Source organism: Acinonyx jubatus, chromosome C1 (genome assembly GCF_027475565.1).
Source record: "Acinonyx jubatus isolate Ajub_Pintada_27869175 chromosome C1, VMU_Ajub_asm_v1.0, whole genome shotgun sequence".
Taxonomy (NCBI): Eukaryota; Metazoa; Chordata; class Mammalia; order Carnivora; family Felidae; genus Acinonyx; species Acinonyx jubatus.
Genome location: NC_069381.1, coordinates 211774753 through 211781077, shown reverse-complemented (window position 1 = coordinate 211781077; position 6325 = coordinate 211774753).

The window sequence follows — 6325 nt, the reverse complement described above, 5'->3', positions numbered from 1 at the left end:
TTTTTCCCATATCAGGACGTCTCTTGCAATGGTCAGGGAAGACTTGAGGTGGCTGTCAAATATGGAAGTATCTTGAAGGATCCTGCGTTGGAGACTTGAAGACAGCACAAGTGTTTGTTGAGCATTCTATATTTACTCCACGAAATAAGAGTTGCTGTTATCTACAGCATAAATGGGCAAGGTGACCCTTAGTGATGACCTAGTGGGGGCAGAGAGCACCCTCGTGCAGGGCATGCTCACCTTGGAACAAGTGGACACCATGACCCAGCCTCGACTCAGGCTCTGTCTCAACTCCTCTTCTCCAATCTTCTGCTATTCTGTTTAGGGATGGGGGTCGTTTGCTAATAACTTCCTTGCCCCACCCTCCTTCCTTTGAAAACCATCCATTTTGTACAATGCCTCAGAGCTCCCCTCTGCTTGCTACATGAGATGCTGCTGATTCATGAGTCCTTAATAAAGCCAGTGGATCTTCAAGTGTACTCAATTGGATTTTTTTCTTTAGCAACTCCAAGATATAAATCTGGCTAGAATAAATAAAGGAGACATATACCATGCTGGATGGTTAGATTTAACATTGAAATGCTCCTGGTTTTGTCCCAAATTAAGCTATAGATTTACAGATGGGAATTTTTAACATGACCAAAAACTATTTTTCAATTCACTGAGAAGCATTTCTGGCTTCTGGTAAGAGGAGTCACTCCTATCAGTCCAGTGGCCCCACGGAAAATGATGATAAACTCCTGTAAAATGTTAGGCAGCAAGCAGAAGCGTGCAGAAACTAAAGGGGAAAGGGGGGATGGGATGGCATAAGGGTGGCCAGGAGCCAGGGTAGAGCTTCCCACTCTTCTGAGCACTCACTTCTCCTACTTCTGCCCTCACCCATTACATTGCTAGCTCCTCCCTGTTAACAGGGGATTAAGATCCCATTTGTAGCCACATAGCAGAAGATGGCCAGCACCTCAGTCAACCCACTACCCACCATCGGGTCTCTGCCCCCTTCCAGAGCTTGGACCAAAGTTCTAGAGGTCATCTCTTCCTGCGGTCTCTGTCGTAGTGCCCAACCCATGCCTTGTCTGCCAGCCCCGAAGCCAGCAGAGCAGCAGGCACCGCACATCCTTCTCCAACCTCAGCTCTTCTTCCAACCTTCTAACTAGACCTTCAGCCTCTAGTTAAGCTATGGAGGCCCACCAAGCCTCCCACAGTAGCAGCCCACCCATCCTGCAGTCATTTGTTTCTCTTCTCTGCCACAGAGCGCTCTGCACAGTGGCTCCAACGAGTGCACCAAACCAGCCAGTGTTTTCCTGTGTCCCCATACTCATCTGGGGGTCCATAAGCATCTGACATACATGCCACCTCCCACAGAAAGGCTGATGGCCAACTCGGGATTTCTCCTGTGACACCTCTTTCCCAAAGCCCGTTTCTTCAGTTTCCTGGCTAGTTCACCAATTGTTGGCTCACAAATTGGTCACTGTACATGGAGGGCAAGGAGAGACCAAAGACAGAGGCAGACCACTCTAGATTGATGGGTGTTGGGGTTAATAAGCAAGGGAACTTACTCACAAGGCTTGTCTTGAGTGGCTGCAAGGTCAAGTGATCTTCGCCCCTGCCTGCCAAATCTTAAGAGAGCCCTTAACTGGGTTCAGTCATGTATACCATCCACATGGTCTACCATCAACAATATCTTCCTCTCTCAAGGCTACATCCTCGGAAACAGCTCCCACTGTGATAACAGTGGGCAGAGCATGCATTCCGGGGACAATGGAGGAGCAGAGAAGCCTGGATTCAGCCCCCAGATGTAACCCAGCATGGACATCCTCCCAACTGCTTCCTCCGACACTCAATAAAAACAACAACAACAAAAACCAATTTTTTAATTTGCAAAGGATTTCAATAGATTGTCCAAAGGTCAACAAGCATATGAAACTATGCTCCACATCAATAGTCATCAAGGAACTGCAAATAAAAACGAGATATCAATTCTCTACCACTAGGATAGCTGTAATAAAAAAACTTTTAAATGCAAAATAACAACTGTTGGCAAAGATGTGGGGAAACTGGAATATCCATACATTGCTGGTGGGAATATAAAATGGTGTAGCCACTGTAGAAAACAGTTTGACAGTTCCTCAACAAGTTACACATAAAATTACCATCTGACCCAGCGATTCCACGCCTGGGTGTATTCTCAAAAGAACGGAAAACAACTGTTTTTTTTAGTTATTATTTTAATTTACATCCAAGTTAGTTGGCATATAGTGCAATAATGATTTCAGGAGTAGAATCCAGTGATTCATCCCCTACATATAGCACCCAATGTTCATCCCATCAAGTGCCCTCATTAATGCCCCTTGCCCATTTAGCCCATCACTCCCCACCCAAAACCCCTCCAGCAACCCTCAGTTAGTTCTCTGTATTTAAGAGTCTCTTATATTTTGTCCCCCCTCCTTGTTTTTGTACTATTTTTGCTTCCCTTCCCTTATGTTCATCTGTTTTGTATCTTAAATTCCACATGAGTGAAGTCATATGATATTCATCTTTCTCTGACTGACCAATTTCACCTAGCATAATACATTCTAATTCTATCCACGTTGTTGCAAATGGCAAAATTTCATTTTTTTGATTGCCAAGTAATATTCCATTGTGAATATGTACCACATCTTTATCTATTCATCAGTTGATGGGCATTTGGGCTCTTTCCATACTTTGGCTATTGTCGATAGTGCTGCTATAAACACTGGAGTGCATGTGCCCCTTTGAAACAACATATCTGTGTCCTTTGGATAAATACCTAGTAGGGCAGTTCCTGGGTCGTAGGGTAGTTCTATTTTTAATTTTTTGAGGAACCTCCATACTGTTTTCCAGAGTGGCTGCACCAGTTTGCATTCCCACCAACAGTGCAACAGGGTTCGTCTTTCTCTGCAGCCTCACCAACATCTGGTGTTGCCTGAGATGTTAATTTTAGACATTCTGACAGGTGTGGGGTGGTATCTCATCATGATTTTGATTTGTATTTCCCTGATAATGAGTAACATTGAACATCTTTTCATGCATCTGTTAGCCATCTGGATGTCTTCTTTGGAGAAATGTCTACTCATGTCTTTTGCCCATTTCTTCACTGTGTTATTCATTTTTTGGGTGTTGAGTTTGATAAGTTCTTTATAGGTTTTGGATACTAACCCTTTATCTGATATGTCATTTGCAAATATCTTCTCCCATCAGTTGCCTTTTAGTTTTGCTGATAAAAACAACAGTTAAACAAAAATGTGTACACAGATGCTCATAGAAGCACTATTCACAACAGCAAAGAGTAGAAACCCATCAACTGATGACAGAAATGTCCATCAACTGATAAATGTATAAATAAACAGTGGTCCATCCACACAATGGAAAATTATTCAGCCACAAAAAGAAATGAAATAATGGGGCGCCTGGGTGGCTCAGTTGGTTGAGCATCTGACTCTTGATCTCGGCTCAGGTCATGATCTCACGGTTGGTGGGATCATGCCCCGTGCTGCTGAGCTCTGTGCTGACAGTACAGAGCCTGCTTGGGATGCTTCTCTCTTTCCATCTCTCTCTGGCTCCCCCGCCCCCGCTCACACTCTCTCTCTTTCCCTCTCTCAAAAAAATAAATATTTAAAAAAGAAGTGAATTACCAATAGATGCAACAACATGGATGAACCTTGAAACATTAAGCTAAGAAGCCAGATATAAAAGTCCACTTTTGTACGATTTCATTTCTTTCTCTTTTTTTAAGTTTATTTATTTATTTTGAGAGAGAGAGAGAAAGCAGGGGAGGGGCAGAGAGAGATGGAGAGAGAGAATCCCAAGCAGGTTCCACAGAGTGCAGACAGACACAGGGCTCGAACCCACAAACACGAGATCACGACCTGAGCCAAAATCAAGAGTCAGACGCTAAACAGATTGGGCCACCTAGATGCCCTTTTACAGTTTCATTTCTATAAAATATACAGAAGAGGCAAATCTATAGATGGAAAGCAGATTGGTGGTTGCCGGGGGCCGGGGAGGGCAGAATGCAGAGTGACTACTTACAAAGGTATGTGCGCGTCTTTTGGGTGTGATAAAAATGTTCTGGAACTAGGTAGTAGTGATAGTGTACAACACTGGGGGGATACTAAATACCACTGAACCGCACACTTTAAAATGGTGAAATTTGGGGCACCTGGGTGGCTCAGTCGGTTAAGCTTCCCACTCTTGGTTTCGGCTCGGGTCGTGAACTCACAGTTTTGTGAGTTCAAGCCCTGCATTGGGCTCGGTGCTGGTGGTGCAGAGGCTGCTTGGGATTCTCTCTTTCACTCGCATGGTCTCTGTCTCTCCAAAACAAGCAAGCAAACAAACAAAAACCCTTAAAATGGTGACATTTATTTTATGGGTATTTTACCACAATAAAACAAATGGAGCAGGCACCTTGAAAGATAGTCTGGCAGTGCCTCAAAGATAAAAAATAGCCTTACCACACAGCCCAGTTATTCCACTGCTAGGCATGTACCGGAGAGAATTGAAAACACATGTCCACACAAAACTTGTACGTGAATGTTCACAGAAGCAGCATTCATAATGGCCAAAAAGTAGAAAGAACCCAGAAGTCCATCAACTGATTGGTAGATACACAAAGTGTGGTATACCCACAGAAGGAAATATTATTCACCAATCAAAATAATGCTACACCATGGATGAACCCTGAAAACATTCTGTTAAAAAAAGAAACAAAAACCCAGTCACATATTCTGTGATTCCATTTGTATGAGGTGATGAGAATAGGCAAATCCGTAAAGACAGAGTGCCAGGGGCTGAAGAGTGACTACTAATGGGGCCAGGGTTTCTTTTAGGGGTGATTGAAAATATTCCCAAATGGATTGTGGTCATAGTTGCACAAATCTACAAATATGCTAAAAAAAAAAACCCGAATTATAAACTTGCCACGAATGAATTGTATGCTCTATGAATTATATCTCGGTAAAGTTGTTTGCTTTTGTTTTAAACCCACTTAATCTCATTCTCTTAGAATTACACGAATTAGGAATCAAACAAGGTTCGAGTTTTTCAGATACTCATGTTGAATACTTTTTTAAAAAATACTGACTCATTAGCTATTCTGGATAATTACTTATTAACAGAAACAATACTGTCAAAATGCTCTGCACGTCTAATCAGTCATAAAGATAAACACATTTCAAAACCCTTTTTGAGAGGAAAACAAACCATGAAACGCATTGTAGACATTGGCGTAAGTCGTGTATTTCTAAAAGTGCATATTAAGAATGACTTGGCATTTTGAGGTTTTCTTCCCCTGACTTGCCTAGAATTCAATCCTCAGCTGCCCAATAAATGTGGACACTGCAGCCCGAGTGACTATTACTTGTAGAGACCCCTGAACGGAGACAAGATGGCTCAGAGAGTGGGCCCTGCAGGGTAGAAGTTACTGATATTCACGTGGAATTGATTTAAATCAGTATTTCTCCACGTTAGCGCTAGTGCCTTTTGGGGAAAGAAAATTCTTTGTTGGGAGAGGGTGGGTGGGTATTTCTTGGCTTCCTAGATAGGGTTTTTAATAGCATCCGTGGTCTCTATCTACTAAGTGACACTGTCATCCCCTAATTGTGACACCAAAAATGTCTTTAGACGTTGCCCCCCAGGGGACAAAAATTGCCCCTGTTTGAGAACCACCATCTAGATGATTCCAGAACCCAAGAGGGGGAAACCTGGGAACGCAAGAATTGGTCCTGAGGAATCGGGAGCTAGCTTTCTGAGAAAATGCTCCCCAAAGCGTACTGCGAGGAAGCAATGTTTACATCACCTCACAGAAATTCTCAGCCTGCGTTGAGCTAAGGTCCAGAGAAGAGAAGGACAGGGACCATAGCTTCCCCCGATAGTCCACAAAGCACCTTCACACGCTGCCCATGTGATCCTCAAACAACCCTGTGAGGAGCGAGGCACATGCTCTCAGCCCCATTCTAAGATGAGAAGGCTGAAGTCCAAGGCCACAGGGCAAAGACGAGGCACCTGAGATCGGCTGAATCGTTGTTCAGTCTCCTTTCCTCCCTTCAGGAGGCTGCTACTCTCCAGGTCTTGTATCCCTGGAAAAACAGGCCAACAGTGTGGTCTCAGGGTGAGAGAGGGACAAGGGAGTGGGTTCTCACTGCAGCCTGTGACCTTGGGCACCACACTTGGTTTGCCTGGAAGCTTCGGTTTGCTCGTTCGTGTGAGAATTGGACTGTCTCCTATCTGAGGGGTCTCCGTCCTGTTACTCCAGCCTAAAGCAGCCTGTCCTGCATATGTTGTGTGTATGGTTTTCAAAGTTCTCCCG